The sequence below is a fragment of the Muntiacus reevesi genome, chromosome 16 (assembly GCF_963930625.1).
Source record: "Muntiacus reevesi chromosome 16, mMunRee1.1, whole genome shotgun sequence".
In the NCBI taxonomy this organism is placed as follows: Eukaryota; Metazoa; Chordata; class Mammalia; order Artiodactyla; family Cervidae; genus Muntiacus; species Muntiacus reevesi.
Window position 1 is genome coordinate 56,345,134 of NC_089264.1, and position 17,538 is coordinate 56,362,671.

The window sequence follows — 17,538 nt, forward strand, 5'->3', positions numbered from 1 at the left end:
TACGCTCCAGGCCGCCTGCTTACTTCTCGTCAGGGCCTGGCAGGCATGTGAGCTTCCAACCCCATACCCGGCACTGGCTACCCTGAATTTTTAAAGTATCAACTTGTTTTGGGAACTGAGTATTAACTGAAGGTAGTATCAGTGTTTCTCACTTATAATATACGGGGACTAACATTCTATACATACATACATTCTATACATACACAAATACATACACATACGTACTTTATATTAACCTTATAAGAGGTTACAGTTCACACACTCTGGTTCAAATACCTTCTAATGTAGGGGGGCGGGGAGAGTATAATTCTTGTGGTAACTAACTGTAAGAGAGTCAGATGTCAATACAGAAGCCATACAGAAAGAAAGGAAGACAAGGCAAAAATAAATAATACTGATGAGCTACTCATCAAGTCATTTTAGGGGGAAAAAGTTACTAAAATTATTGTGGAAACTAGAAAAATGTCCATGGCTTTGTAGATTTTTAAAAATAAAAACATCAAAGATAAGAGACTGAAATATGTACAGTTAAGGGATGTTACAATGGATTTGCTCTCCAGACCACAACTGCCTACATGCTAAAGAAAAACTGTTACTTTTAAATTATTAAGTTTCAGCATCCAAACTAAGAGCTCAGGAGGAAAAGTGAAAGCCGCTCAGTCGTGTCCGGCTCTTTGCGACCCTGTGGACCATACAGTCGTGGGATTCTCCAGGCCAGAGTACTGGAGTGGGTAGCCTATCCCCTCTCTGGGGTAAGTCACACCAAAAGAAAACCTTTGGATACAAAGGTTTCCAGGGCAGCTTACCAACAGCAGAAGAGTCAGCAGTCACTGCTACTGGAAGAGTTGAGGGGAGTCACCTCCTCTGACCTATGACTCGTGTCTGGGGGGCTTTGATTAAGAGGAAAGCAAAATCCAGACACAGAAGTCAGAAGTTACTTAAAAGGCACCCTGGCTTTATCTGTGCATCAGTCATTACTTCTAGTCCAAACAGGCAGGCCTTTCTCAGCAAACAGCTCTCCTGATTAGCAATCAGATTTTGGAGACTTCCACGGCCACCTCCAGCCTTGTGGTCTGAAAAGCAAATACAGTTCAGTCCAAAGCTCATATTTAAAGCAAACAAACCTAACACAAGAGTGCACTTTCAGACACACTTCAGCACGACGGGATTCTGTGTCCTTCAAACCACACTTGGTAAATATCTTTCTCTTTTCTCATTCTCAACTCAACGTTTTAACCAAAAAGCTTTCAAGGGAACGTTCGCTGGCTTAGCATATACTTTACTACTCTGCCCATAAAAATTACCTCTCTCTTCTGTATGTAAAGAGGCAAGAAAAGGGCGAAATTTACAGTGTTTTTAAAAACATTCAGTAAGGTTTTATAAACTGTATTAAAAATACTGTGAATGGTTATGGTCATGATCATACACTGCCCAGCTAGCTCTTTATTCTTGTTTAAAAGGAAAGAAAATGAATAAGTGAAAATGGCTAGAAAACTCAAATAATACAGAAAAGAGAGAGAAGTTTTTCGGTGTAGTAACAGTACATATTTTTCCATGGGGAAGAAGATATTAAGTACCAGCATATATCTCTTCATTAAAACATTTATACAAAAGGAAATGGTATTCACATGATTTGGAAAAGACTTCTTTCATTTTATATAGATAAATGCACATATATATATATATATATATACACACAAGTGTACGTGTGTGTGTGTATATATATATAAATGATATAATTCCAAATTCGCACACATATAGAGCGCCTACATTCTTTACAAATAAGCTATGAGAGTAAAACTTGTACAAATATGCTGGCACAGAGTTAACAAAATCTATTTATGAAACTGCTGGTGATGTTAAATTTTGAAATATGTTGCCAAACTGCCCTCCCGTGGCACCTACTTTATCAGATGGTTCAATCGCAGACAGCAGTCCCTTTTCTGCATATAATGTAAGTATCAAAACTGATCTGCTTTGTCTCAAACCACATCACGGAACTGCCAGACAATCAACTCATCACAGAACAAGTCACGCTCTTCCAGACAACACAGATTCTACACACCAAACCAGACGCACCATGGATCAAAGCTGGAGGCTGGCAATCACAGCTTCATGAAGAGTACCGTGCTGCTGGCCTTTCTCACTTTTCTCCATTCTTTGTCTAAGACACAACTGCAGGAACGGGCGGGTAGGGGTAGAGAGATCACCCTCTCCTAGGTGTTTATCCCAGTGCACGCGGGATGCTATGATAAACCACCACAGACTGCGTGGCTTACAGACAACAGAAATGTATTCTTTCTCACAGTCCTGGAGGCTGGACGTCCAGCTCGAGGTGCTAGCACAGACACCTGGTGAGGGTCCCTCTTCCCGATTCACTGCTGGAGTTTTCACGGTGTTCTCAAATGGCAGAGGGAGCCAGGATGTCTCTGGAGCCTCTGTTATATGGCAGTAATCAGGGCTCCACCCTCCTGACTTAAGCACCTCCCAAAGCCATGACCTCCTCATACCATCACATTTGGGGGTTAGGATTTTACCATGTGCATTTGGGAAGGGGACACATTTATCTGGACTTCCCGAGTGGCTCAGTGGTAAAAGAATCTGTCTGCAACGCTAGAGACTCAGGTTCAATAGCTGGGTCTGAAAGATCCCCTGGAGTAGAATATGGCAACCCACTCCAGTATTCTTGTCTGGAGAATTCCATGAACAGAGGAGACTGGCAGGCTAAAGTCCAAGGAGACCAGAGCGTTACTCAACTACGAACACTAGCAGATGGAAACACTGGAAGTCTGAAACCATCACAGAGTTGAACACCTTGATCCCTCCTCAAGGTCAAAGGCCACAGGGCCTCCAAAGCAGACAGTGCCAAGAAGCTCGACACTCCCCAGACAAGAAGTGCAGAGTCAGGGTCAGGGATAGTTGGGGATGGTCAGGGAAGCCCAGGATGACATTCTTCCTTCCTTCTCTAAGTAAGACGCTTGGGCCTGTCTGATTCCCTCAGCAACCAGACGCCTCCAGGCAGCTGACGGCAGGTTGACCGAGCACGTGGCTGGGCCACATATCTTGGCTGTAAAATCAGGGACAGATCTCCAAACAGTTGTGCGTTTTTATTTCTGCCTCTGAGGGTCTGATTAGGTATTTTCCTCTGGTAAAAAGCCTTGAAAAACCCCCATCGACTGACAACCTCCTACCTACTTATTTATCAAAATTAACGAAATGCCACTTCTCCAGATTAATCTACATCCATGTTAACCACTCTCTACTTGGCAATTCCAAAGCATCCTACTCATACAGTACTTTGGACCTTTATTACCTCATTAGTTATAATAATGATGCAAGATACACAGAGACATACAGAGATGTACAGACCAGCCACTTTGTAAGCTGTGCAAAGCCTTTTATTTACACAGGCATATCATGAAATTTGAGAAAAAAGTTTAGATTCAAATTTAAATCAGTAGCTGGGAGACTCGATCTCTCAGCTCCAGAGCATCTTCATCTGTAAAACAGTTAATGCTGTCTCTCTCATAGGAGCTTGTGAGGATTCTCCCCACCCCATCCAGTCCCACCAAGAGCTGAGAGAGTGCCTAAGTTCTCGGCATACTAGACAAGCTCAATCAAACATTAGCTCTCCCACGAGGGCTTGTATTCTGGCTATCTCTCCCCTAGGATACTTTATTTCGTTCCCTCCAGCAACTACTGAAGTTGACTTTGTTAATACTGCTAACAGGTTCATTTGGAATGTAACTGAATCGCACTGAACCAAGTTAAACTACCTCAGCATCTCTTAGCACTCACAAATTAACGCCGCCCTGAAGATCGGTGCTCATTTTTCCTCCAACTGTAGAATCATCGAGGGCCTAAAGTCACGGTTGGAACTCCAAACTTTCTATTTCTGAGATACGTCTCTGGCAAAGCCACTAACTGCGTCTCACCTGCCCAGGCACTGCCGTTGTCATGCTTGAACCAGACACTAGAAAAAAGCCACAGCACCCACAAACTATTTACAGCCTGAAGTCGTCAAGAAAACCACCCTTAAGAAACCAAGCACGGACTAGTTGCTATCTAAATTCTGTCCTCAAAGGGCCTCAGCAGCATGAAGAATGCAAGAAAAACTGTTTCCTTAAATTCTTAAAAAGAACACAGTAGCAAACAATATAGAGCAATTTCCTAATGAAAGTTAGACTGATGTTGATATTCATTTTCAAAATAAATCACTGGCTTGGACACTGTCTATGCAAAAACATCCAATAGACTTATTTTTGTTTATAAATGAAGAACAATTCTTTTTTGAACAGTAATAATCAATTTGGAAACTTGAGAATTTCTAAACAGTTACCATGTCATGTATATAGGTCATATTCGGACAGTATCATCAGATTAAATGTTTCCTTCATTATAGATCATCACGGGACTGAGAAACCACTGCTTGTTCTTACATCAGTAATTATACTAAAATAAATGACAACTGACTACATGTCACCGGAGTACGGTACTTTTGAAGGCCTTTAAGGGAAACCTAGTACCTTACAGTTTTTTTTAAAGACAAATATAAAGACACGCAAAAAATCAAAAGATGCAACATTCTAAACTCTATTAATATGTACATTTACCATAAACATCCTCATTAAAGGTTTCACAGGAACGTGGTTTCTTCTAATGAAAGCCAGTTCCAGACAAGCTCTTTATTCTTGCACCAGTCTCACCAAATGTGGCCACACTGACCTGATTTTGGCTTTATCTGCAACCATATTATTATAAACAAACAGGAACCTCCACAAATGTAACTGCACCACAACCCCACCTGCAGCAGCTCACTCACTGCAAGCCTCTAACTTCAGACTGCATAAGGCTGCATTCAAACTGAAGGGCAGTTCAGAAGCCACCCTCACTCCACCCTACTGTGCTTCGGTTCCCCAAGAAAAGCAAGGGCAATGGGACCACAGTCTCCTAGAACATTATACTACACTCCTCAGAAGGTCATTCATCATTCTGTGACTGGGTCACAAGGATTTTTTAAAAGGACACCAAAGAGAAAGAAAACACTGAAAGGAGAGACCGGGTTAAAAAATTCACGACACCCATTTCCAGCTCCTAGAGAAATAAACAAAAGCTTACCTACTGTTTTTTCTCTTAAACGAAAATAAAACGGGTAATTCCATGTTGCTCCGTGGATGTCCTTTTATGAAGTGACTTTATCTACCAAAGGACTGCAAGGAAAGCAAAGGGGCCAGGTAACAAACACGTCAGCCCCACACAGGTGGAAATGAGAAGATTACAAAGAAAGAGCAGGAAGCAGATAAGCCATTCTGGAGCACTGAGCCCTCCGGAAAACAGGAGGCAGGGCTTGACCTACTAATGGAATTGCAGAAAACATGTTCTAAATCAAATCGTGTGATTTTAAAATCTGATTAAAGTCCAATAACAGATGTCTGCTTTTAGCTATATGACAGGGAGGAGAAATGTCTCTGAATCTCACCAAGACAAAATTAATATTTTTTCACATTAAAAATAGAAGTCAAAATTGTAACTTTACTACAAAATAAAATGGCCAACTAGAATCCAAACATCACAATAAAGCACTTTTTTCCTTTTCTGATCTTTATGCATTCACAATTTTTACAAAGTCATAATTAAAGAAGAGACAAAAATGTGCAGTCCTTATGTTTCTAATGTAATTAATGTCTTCACAGCAAGCAGTCTATTGAGAACCATACCAACAAAAGGCAAAAACAGCACACTTAAAGATAAAAGTGTACCTAGCACTTTATATTACAAAAAAGGTACAAAATGCATACAATGTAAAACCATACTATAATCTCCAAACCCAAGGCATTTTAATTGACAGTTTTCATATAGTAAAATAATCATTTATAACATTTATCTTTCTTTGTATAAAGACTCAATTCATATAATCATTAACAAAAACACTTTAAATTCTTGAAATAATATACCAAACATGTAAATCCTTCAGTCAGTAATCACTGGTAATGATTAAGACAAACATAATCTTACCTGCCTCCTGAGAAACCTGTATGCAGGCCATTAAGCAACAGTTAGGACCAGACATAGAACAATGGACGGTTCAAAATTGGGAAAGGAGTACATCAAGGCTGTATGCTGTCACCCTATTTAACTTATATACAGAGTACATGTGACCAAATGCCAGCCTGGACGAATCATAAGCTAAAATCAAGAATGCCGGGAGAAATATCAACAACCTTGAATATACAGATGATACCACTCTAAAGGCAGAAAGTGAAGAGAAACTAAAGAGCCTCTTGATGAAGGTGAAAGAGGAAGAGTGAAAAAGCTGAGTAAAAACTCAACATTCAAAAAACTAAGATCATGGCATTTGGTCCCATCACTTCATGGTAAATAGATGGGGAAACAAAGGAAATAGTGACAGGTTTTATATTCTTCAGCTCCAAAATCATTGTTGATGTTGTTGACTGCAGCCATGAAGTTAAAAGACACGTGCTCCTTGGAAGAAAAGCTATGATAAACCTAAACAGAGTATTTAAAAGCAGAGCCATTACTTTGCCGACAGAGGTTCGTAGAGTCAAAGCTATGATTTTTCCAGTAGTCATGTACGGATCTGAGAGTCGGACCAAAAAAGAAGGCCGAGTGCCAAAGAACTGACGCTTTTGAACTGTGGTGTAAGAGAAGACTCTCCAGAGTCCCCTGGAGAGCAAGGAGATCAAAACAGTCAATCCTAAAGGAAACCAACACTGAACATTCATTGGAAGGACTGATGCAGAAGCTTCAATACTTTGGCCACCTGATGCGAAGAGCTGACTTACTGGAAAAGACCCTGATGCTGGGAAAGAGTGAGGGCAAGAGCAGAAAGGAGTGGCAGAAGATGAGACGCTTGGATGGCACCACTGACTCAACGGACATGAGTTTGAACAAACTCTGGGAGATGGTGAAGGACAAGGAAGCCTGGCGTGCTGCAGTCCACGGGGTCGCAAAGAGCTGGACCCGACCTAGAGACTAAATAACAACGATAGGGCACAGAGCACGGAAACTCCACGCTCAGCTCAACTTTTCTGAAACCTAAAACTGCTTCCATCAAACAGAGACTATTAATTTTTTTTAAGTCCAATAAGGTCAAGTATAAAAAACACAAAGTAATCATCATAAAGCCCAACCTTGAGAAGAGGAAACAAATCGGTAAAGTTCATGATGCATTTGGAATTCTGCTTACACCAGAAAGCCAACTCTTGTTTTTGGTTAGAAGAGCAGCTGTTCCCCTCTGGTGTTCAACTCTGGACAACTTTTTGATAACCTCTCATTTGGCTGCTCCCGAAACAATTGTGTTTACAGCAAATACCAAGATTCTACTACTGGTGAAACTCTGAAATTATCTTCCTTATCTGCAATTAACTATAGGCTCTGGAAAGCCTCCCTTTCTTTCAGACTCAAAAAAGCAAGTAATTGAATTAAATATAGTTCTAAATATGTGCCTGCTCCTCCTCTGTGAAATAACAGCTCTCTCTGCTTACCCCTTCCCAAGCCAGCAGAATAATAATAATAATTCCGCATTTCTTTGACTCCCACAGAATTCTGCTCTTAGATCTGGTGATACGCTTTCACTCTGGGGGTCAGCTAGCCTCACACTCATCTGATCTGGCCGATCACTGCAAGCCCCTGAGGACAGGGGTGGAGCCACGGTCACTTCATGCGAAGACTTCACACTGAAAGGTATGGCAAAGCAGGATGTTTTTGGATCGAAGTGATCGACCCGTAATTCAAGCTACCTAGCTAACCTTCTGGGAGAGTGAAAGTGGAATTGCTGGCTTTGGGGGCTGCTGGGTCTGGCCCACCCGTGGTGGGTGTAAGGTGGGTGTATGTGTGCATGTGTCCCCCTGCCCCCATTCCCTTTCCTCCATCAGCCTACTCTGATTTCCTCTATGCTGACTTCACTCTCAAGAAGGCTCTTCCTACGTGGTAGCAAAGAAGGTCACTAGCAGCTCCAGCTTAACAAACCCACAGACAGGAAAAAGCTCTCTGCAGCAGCTTCATAATTCCATACCTCCACAACGGGTCCTTGTGACCCTGACTAGCCAAGCTGATGTCACATGCCCACGACAGAAGCAATGGAGTCATCGCCTCCTCTGACTACACGGGCTGAGAACAAAGCAAGGGTGACTGATGGCCCCAGAGAAAGCCGCGTGATTTATTGAGAGGAGGAGGAAAGAGATGCTGGGTGGGCAAACCAAAAGACACTCAGTGCTTCACAGGCCCTGAAGACCGCTGACTCATTCCCTTCTGCTTATGACGTGTAACTCCCCTCTGCTTACTGCATGTACCACTGAACACCGAATGCAAAGTGTTTCCAGCGCCTGGCCCTGTCTGATCTTTCTCACAATGAATCCTTTCCCACCGTACTGCCACCTGTGAGGCGGGTTATGCAGCTTCCTTCTCCTGCTTCACAGTGAGGCTGTGTTGCGTTTAGTTACATTCCTACTGTTTGCAGGACATTTCTTCTCCTTCATCCTGGGTATCTTAACAGCACGTGCACACACTGTTGAAAACAAATGTGTTGCTAGCTTTGGTTTGGAGAGAGATTTAAGAGTAAGACATCACCCTTATGACAGAAAGTGAAGAGGAACTAAAAATCCTCTTGATGAAAGTGAAAGAGGAGAGTGAAAAAGTTGGCTTAAAGCTCAACATTCAGAAAACTAAGATCATGGCATCTGGTCCCATCACTTCATGGCAAATAGATGGGGAAACAGTAGAAACAGTATCAGACTTTATTTTTCTGGGCTCCAAAATCACTGCAGATGGTGACTGTGGCCATGAAATTAAAGGACGCTTACTCCTTGGAAGGAAAGTTATGACCAACCTAGACAGCATATTAAAAAGTAGGGACATTACTTTGCCAACAAAGGTCCATCTAGTCAAGGCTATGGTTTTTCCAGTGGTCATGTATGGATGTGAGAGTTGGACTGTGAAGAAAGCTGAGCGCTGAAAAATTGATGCTTTTGAACTGTGGTGTTGGAGAAGACGCTTGAGAGTCCCTCAGACTGTAAGGAGATCCCACCAGTCCATCCTGAAGGAGATCAGTCCTGGGTGTTCATTGGAAGGACTGATGCTGAGGCTGAAACGCCAATACTTTGGCCACCTCATGTGAAGAGTCGACTCATTGGAAAAGACCCTGATGCTGGGAGGGATTGGGGGCAGGAGGAGAAGGAGACGACAGAGGATGAGATGGCTGGATGGCATCACCGACTCGATGGGCATGAGTTTGAGTAAACTCCGGGAGTCTTGTGATGGACAGGGAGGCCTGGTGTGCTGCGGTTCACGGGGTCACAAACAGTCGGACACGACTGAGCAACTGAACTGAACTGAACTGAAGAGCTTGCCAAGCAAACCAAAGGAGCACACACAGAAGTACCCCGCCTCCCCCAGAATGTGGCAGGTCTCCACAATCCGCCCTTCCTGGTGTGGAAACACATGAGGGCAAGTCTCTGAGAGCATCGGGACAAGCCCAGGCTCTCTCCCCAAAATAAAGCCAAGATCAGAGAGTAACTATGGGTGACCTCTGGTTGTGGTTTGCTGCACATCTGCTAAGCTTAAGACCTCCTTCTCGTCTCTGTGAGAGAGCGGATGGGACAGAGGAGAGGGAAGGAAAAGAGAGAAAGGAGGATAAAATGCACCGCGTCCAGAAGTTTGTCAGGCTGTCTGCCATTTGTACGATGGCCAGGAGTCCCTCAGATAACTGGGAATGATTATTGAGGGGTTGTCTCAAAAACACTCCATGAAACGAACAAAACCACCTTCCCCGTGTGATCCAATCCGCTTTACCCAGCCCCTCTGATCTTACACCAACCTGATCTTACTCACGCTATCGTCTGTCTCAGGCCTTCACAGGAGCTTTCTTTTATGGATTTTCCATCCAGCGAACGTTTCTGTTCCCCGGCTGGGCAGATCCAACCACAGCATGCTTGGCTACGGACGGCAGCAGCTCACCCACAGCAGCTCCGACCTGGAGGGGGAGGCCGGAATCCGTCAGGGGAATTCACAGGCACACACTCTCTCTCTCAGGACTGCGTGTCTGGCAGGAGAACCCCCAGCATCGCCCAAACGTTTAAAATCATTAACGAACAGAGACAACAGTTTACAAGGTCTCCTAAAGACACCTTACAAGTGTGGGCTATTCTGAGGGGGAGGATTGAAGTGCTTAATTATTACTAAAAAGGTTTGGCCAAATGCTTATGCTCTGTTTGTGGAAAATTTAAAAGCCAGATGTTTTAATTAACCACAGAAAACACGAGCTACAACTAAAATTTCATGAACACACTGATCTGCCCTGTGGAAAACCACAGGAATGTTCTGGCAAGGCTCAGACTGAATTCTTGGGACACAGAGGGCTGGGATCATTCCCCTTAGGAACCCGAACAGAAAATTAACTTGCTCAATATGTTTTAAAAAAGTAAAATGAAACCCAGATTTAATCTCAGTCAAATACAAAAGCATTTCAGGACTTCAAAGGGCACCACCAAAAGACACCGAAGGGAAAGGCCACAAAAAATTACAGTGAGGTTCAGGATTTGGAATGTATTTTCAATGCAAAGTGAATAGTGTAGCAGAAAAGTTCACAGGCTAAATAACCCAAAGGAGAAACTAATCATCTTTCATTTCCTAACAGAGGAAAATGATGTATGAAAACCAGTATTCAAGTGAATCATAAATATTATCAAATGTAAAATATGTTCAGGCAAAAGGAATCACTTAGCTATCCTACTTCAGGCCAAACCTGCAGCCTGGCCCACGCGAGCTACTGTGCTCTAGCTGGAAGAATCACGGCATCCAGAAAAACTGCTAAAATGACTTAGGCTCCCTGAGTTTAGAAACAGAAAAATGAGGGAATCTTATAAAAGCAACTAGTGAACAATTAAGAGCAGATTAAAAAGTCTTTTGTTAGTTATAGTAATAGTTATGACAGCATCAATATACATCAAATATCGATTCAAGAGAGAATGAAACACGTTATTTTCAGATACTAGGTCCACAATTCTATTTCTGTAAGTCACAGACCTTGACACAAGTGTGCCAAGCATAATATTACATTAATCTCCATCTTCATTTGAAACCTCTGTGGCAAAAATAATTTCAAAAGGAACATAGCAGGAAAAAAACAAGATATCAAGTTATCTATCTGTGGTATAATCCCAGTTTTGTTCTACAAATTGAGTATATATAATCTAAAGATTTCAAAGCATGAACAATAATGGCTATTTCTGGATCATGGAATTAGACATATTTGTGTTTACATCTTTGTGTTTTTCCAAGTTTTCTACAAATAATATATATCATTTTTAGAATCAGAATATTTTTAAATAAGGTTTTTCTTATTAAACAACATGGGGACGCGAATCAGAAATGGAATAGCAATATAATATATTAGCCTCATTTGTGGGCTTCCTCTTATCTGAAGAATAAAAGCTAAAATTAAAAAGACTTCATTTATCTGAACTCTGTAATTCTTCATTTAGAAGTTCAAAAGCCACATGTCCAATAACATCCCCAGGGCTGAACAACTACTTTTCCAGGAACAAGAAATTTTTACTGATTTTGCAAACCTGTCACAAAGAAACAAGAACATACTTATTCCTCTCTCTTAACTAATGCATCTAAATTTCTCTATCACTAGCCATGCTATACAACTGTCACTTAATGAAAAACGTCCTGATGTTACTTAAGATTTCACAGGAGCAGAGCCCTTAGTAAACACTGCCACACGCCATTTCTGATATTCCTAGCATCTCAGAAAATACAAAACACAATGGTGGAATCTTAAAGTCATGGCAACCCACTCCAGTATTCTTGCCTGGGGAATTCCATGGTCAGAGGAGCCTGGTGGGCCACAGTCCGTAGGGTCACGAAGAGTCGGACACTACTGAGCAACGAACACTTTGACCAACACTGGAGTACTTGGCAGCCCATCATTCTAAGAAGCCAACGTCCTCAGTTTACAAAGGAGGACACTGTGGCCCAGAGAGGTCAAATGTCTCTTCCAAGGCCACACAGCTGGTGGGCCAGGGATAAGTCCAGATCACTGGCTCCACTGAGATCAAGCGCTCAATCCACCACTACAACGTCTCAGCACGTCCTCCACCACAGGTTAAATTCACATTAGAAAAACGAGTAGAACAAGACAAGAAATGTATTCTGTCAAAAATGAAATGTACGCAGGAAAAGAAAAGCAGAGACTCTAAGCTGAGCTGAACTAGATGAGGCTCTGCCCATAACCCGCTCTGCCGGAGAAACAAGGGCTGCAGTGTGAGCAGGCAGCAGGTGCCTCGAACAGAAACCGCCTGCCATGCCAAGAGCTCTCTGGTCCCAGGACCTGTCCTGCTGAAGACAGCAGGGCTCCACTGCTTGAAGCAGGACAAGAGGTTTTCAACACGAGAACACAACACTGGCCCCTGTGAGCCGCCTGTGGGTGAGACAGGGACGCGTGCTCACCCCACTGTTGGAGGTGAACGATCTACTAAATGACCAGACACCGAGTCTGAGCAACAACTCAAGTTTTAGGGAAGAGATATTACTGATTTCAAAAATTAAGAAACAGGGTGGGGATCATTTTGTAAAGTACAGAAACAGCAAATCTTTGTTATGTACCTAGGACTAACAGTGTTGTAAGTCCATTATACTCTAATAAAACACTGTTTGAAAAGGAAGGAAGGAAGGAACAGGAAGGAAAGGAGAGAAGAGAGTCACCAATAACTAAAACAAAATAATCCTAAGGCTTCATCTCTTATGCCAGATACAAGTGTGGGGGTAAGCAGGACTTCTCCTCACTGCCTCTAAGTGACTCTGAGTGACAGTGTACGCACTCTGCTCCTCTTCACTTCTTTCTCAGCATTTACCTAGAGCATCCACACCAGTCAGAAACCTGTATGTCCCACAGATGTGAGCAGCCTGATGAGTCAGGCAGAGCAGAGGACAGATGGCAGTGACGAACTCAGAAATGCTCCCTGAAAAGCCTTCATTGAGTTCCCTCCCATCACCCCGTGCCTACTGGGCAGCGGGACCACAAAGGCAGGAACTGTGAAGTCGCTAAAAAAAGCTGCATCCAAGGACGATGTGAGCTGGCTTTGTAAGCGCCGGGACCAACACAATGGCCCCATCCCGCCTCATCTCAGGAGTCAGGCGCCTGAAAAAAAATGCCTATTTTTTCCACCCCAAACTGCTTCTTCCCCACTATCTATTTCCATGGCTGGACCCTGGAGGAAAGACAATATTGACAGTTTATTCATTCCCTTCTGTGCCTCTGCTCTGATGCTAAAGGTTAATATCCATAGAGGGCAAAAGGAATCAGATTCTTGTTGCTATTTCACAATGAAATCAAAGCTTGGTAGTGAGTGTTGTTCTAGGAACTCTTGGAAAGTCATTTGTAAGGTAATGACAGTAAGTTTAAATTTAGCAGTCTGGTAGAATGAACTCTGACCTGCTAATCAAATCTGGCACAATCTTGCTGAAATCACAAAACTATCTTCTCAACGAGAGACTAAGCAGAAATTAGATCAGATTCACTGACTTTGAAACCCTGTCTTACTGGGAACCTTGACTGTGTGCGACGTGGCTCTTTACCTTCACTCGGTGTCTTTGGCAAGCATGCCCCCAGATACGGCCACTATCTGAGAGTCTTTGACGTGCGGTCAGCGCTTTCCCCGTTTTAACATCACAGGGAAAGCTGGTCCTTCCTGAGCCTGATCCCAGGAATATTAGCCGAGCCAGTTCAATACTTCTGAGATTTCTCTCTCAAAATGATCAGGAGGACCAGGCAAGACTATGCCAGAGAACACTCCTTTTGTGGTGTGGGAAATCTTATCTTAAAAACTTAGAATGAGAGTATTGATAACTTCACATCCTGAAATATTTGGGAGAAAAGAGTAGAAGTTATTTGAAATAATGAGGGTTGTGTTTTAAATCACGCATCACCAGCAACTGAAATCTATTCTAAATAAGCGAAACTGGCACCCAATGAAGTCTGTGGAGACATGACAATTTTGAAAAGGTTTCATACAGTAACGCCCCCTGTCATGCTCTCAAGTAAAGAGGGTTGCAACAGTTTGGAAGGGTGGAAATTATGCTTTCTATTGTTCTAAAAACTGTTCTTCGGAAGCAAAATTGGTTCAAAATTGGAAGAGGGATACAAACGACAAGGCTGTATACTGTTACCCTACTTATTTAACTCATATGAAGAGTACATCATGCAAAATGCCGGGCTGGATGAATCACAAGTTGGAATCAAGACTGCCAGGAGAAATATCAACAGCATCAGATATGCAGATGATACCACTCTAATGGCAGAAAGTGAAGAGGAACTAAAGAGGCTGTTGATGAGGCTGAAAGAGAAGAGTGAAGGAGATGGCTTGAAACTCAATATTCAAAAAACTAAGATCACAGCATCCAGTCCCATCACCAGATGGCAAGTAGATGGGGAAAAAATTGAAACAATGGCAGATTTTATTTTCTTGGGCTCCAAAGTCACTGAGGACAATGACTGCAGCCGTGAAATTAAAAGACACTTGCTCCTTGGAAGAAAAGTTATGACCAACCTAGACAATGTATTAAAAGGCAGGAACATCACTTTGACAACAAAGGTCTGTCTACTGAAAGCTTTGAATTTTCCAGTAGCCATGTACGGATGTGAGAGTTGGACCATAAAGAAGGCTGAGTGAGGAAAAATTGATGCTTTTGAATTGTAGTGTTAGAGAAGACTCTTGAGAGTCCCTTGGACTGCAAGGAGATCAAACCAATCATTCCTAAAGGAAATCAACCCTGAATATTCATTGGAAGGACTGATGCTGAAGCTCCAATACTTTGGTCACCTGATGCAAAGAGCCAACTCATGGAAAAGACTCTGACGCCGTGAAAGAATGAGGGTAGAAGGAGAAGGGGGTGACAGAGGATGCGATGCTTGTGTGGCGCCATCGATTAACGGACATGAGTCTGAGCGAACTCTGGGAGATACTGAAGGACAGAGAGCCTGGTGTGCTGCAGTCCGCGGGCTCACACAGAGTTGGACACAACTTGGTGACTAAACAACAACAAAAGCTGTTCTGGGAAAAATAAGGGATGAAGAAACCAACAGATGTAGAGGTTGTGGTCCCAGCTCTGCTACTTATGACCCGAGGCTTTCTGGGATAACTAGCATACACTCTTTACCTTTTGTTTCATCATCTGTAACAGTGGGATGATACTACTGGCCAGTTTCATGGGACTCTCAACCAATGAAACCAAATAAGAAGGCATACGTAAGTTTTTAAAGCACTGTGTATTCATTCAACACATATTTACTAAGAAACTACAAAGCTGCCAGATACAGCGCTGTGGATTCAACCACAAACAAGAGACCCAGCCCCTTCCTGCAAAGACCTAGGTGATGAGATGCAGTTAAATCTGTAAGAGGCACCGGGAGTTATGGGCCATGCAGGCGGCTTCCAATCCGAATAGCAGAAAAATATGATATATTGTTACCTTCACAAGCTCTTGAGGAAGTTTCCCAAGAGCTTGTAAAGGTAGCAGGAGATGCAGTTTTGAGTTCGGGTTAATTGTTACCTCATTCTTAGTGCATTTTTACTGAACACTCACAATGTGCCAGGCACTATTCTAGGTGCTGGAGATCTAGCACTGAACAAAATCTCTGCCCTAATTTAGCTGATATTCCTCATCCACATGAAATGTAAGAAACAGAAACTAAACAGAGTTAAGTAGCAAGGATGCTTCTGCTGCAATATAATGGTTTCTTTTTCCACCAAAATAGCCACACACGAAAGTTAAAAGGAATATTCTAATTGACCTAAATACAGTAAACATTTTATTTCTTAAATCTCCAGGCTACATTTTACAATATGCCAAATAACTGCCACCATATGAAAGGCACTCTTGGGTCTGAGGGATTACGATTTGTGTCTTTTGGCATGGAGAACACTCTCCATACCTCCCCCCTCCCCACCCAAGGAAAACGAACATATGCTGGAATCCATCCAAACACAACCTCAGTTTTAATAAGGGGAATATCAGTTATTTTAGAATCATTTCCTGTAGTCATTTTTTTAAAGGATAAAAAAAATGAACTCTATTTTTTTTTTTAGAAACTAAACTGAACATGCCAAACGTCTGCCTTCACAAAATTTCCTTTAAAAATCTATTTAAGCCGAGGGGAGGGCATGAGAACTAGGCTGTCCAGAAGACAGTTGACCCAACAGTCTAAAAATTCAATACGGGATGGAGGTGCGGGGGATGAGGAGAGGAGGAGAAAGAGAAAGGAAAGGAAGTTACAGGAGTGAAAAGTTACACAATGATCTCCAGGATTAAAAACCTGAAGAGTTCACATGCTCAACAAATACCAAGAGCTAATGTTCAAAATACTGTATAGCAAAGAAAAGGTTTAAAAAAAAAAAAAAAAAGACCAAAACGTTACTCTGCCCAAGAGCAAGGGTTCCTAAACTGGGAGGTTCCTACCAAAAAACACAGAGTCCAAAGCCCAGGTATGCAGACGATGTACAAGGGCTGTGGGAGTGTCCACGGATCCTCACTTTTCTAACTGGCCCCAAACGAGGCTGATCCACAACAGTCCCGCAGCTGGGAACCACTGACTTACTGTATTTCCTTGTTGAAAAAAGTTCTGGAACGTTTTTATTGTAATAATGGATAGTTCTTTTGCTAAGTGCTTTCCACTAATCTTTCATCCTGAAGTAGGAACTATTATTATGCCTATTTTTTTTAATGTAGAAATTTGAGGTGTGAAGAGGTCAAATGACGTGATTGATGTTACACAGCTTTTAAATCAAGAACCTGGGATTTTTGGCCAAGTCCTATCTGCCCCGGATTTTCTTAGCACTCTGATCTGGTGAACTTTACTTTAGCAAGCTAAATCTGCTTCCCACTCTCTAGTCTACGGTTGTCATGTAACTAATCATCTTAATAATATACTACAGGCATTAATACAGAACTTAAATCCCCAAATACAGTAATAAACTGTGTAATCTGAGAGAGTGCTGGGAAAATCATACATAAAGCGTGGTCTATTCAGAGTAGTAGGGGTACCTGGCCAGGTCTGGAGTTACTTTAATTACCTTCCGTTCCATCTTAAGATCAGTAAAAGAATGCTTATGATCTTAAGGAACATATGCTCCTTCACCAACATTAGACTTTTTCCTAGAAAAAAGCTGGACACAGCAAAGTCGGGTTCATTAGGAATTACTGCCAAGGGTTTCACATCTTCTCAACAATTTCGTGCTTTTTTGGAGTCATCCCATCTGCCTGGACTGCCTCACCCTACTACTCTGATGTGCCAGCTATTTGTCCTTTGAGGCCCAGCCCAAATATTACCTCCGTCATAAAGCCTTCTCAGACGCTCTGGAAGAAATAGCAACATTGAAAATTTATGATCTTCAATGCATCTCCTACTGCATAGGACAGGCTGACGCTTATTCAGGAATACATATGCCTTATCTTAACCGAGTCCTCGCAGCATCTCACCCCTTCATGCTATGTTCTCAGGGGGCCTGAGCTCTT

The 17,538-nt window shown here is 42.4% G+C and overlaps 1 protein-coding gene across 10 annotated transcripts in view; it reads right to left on the reverse strand.

The window, feature by feature from the left end:
- APBB2 (amyloid beta precursor protein binding family B member 2) overlaps window positions 1-17,538 on the reverse strand; it is a 357,434-nt gene that overhangs the window by 275,443 nt on the left and 64,453 nt on the right. For 8 of the 10 annotated variants that reach the window (XM_065907601.1, XM_065907606.1, XM_065907605.1 and 5 more), the window contains exon 2: window positions 9,850-9,991. The exons of 1 other annotated variant lie outside the window; for it this stretch is intronic. The gene's annotated coding sequence lies outside the window, so the exon portion shown is untranslated. Of the gene's footprint in view, window positions 1-9,835; window positions 9,992-17,538 lie in introns of all 10 variants that reach the window. One more of the 10 variants, XM_065907599.1, reaches the window with a different exon arrangement.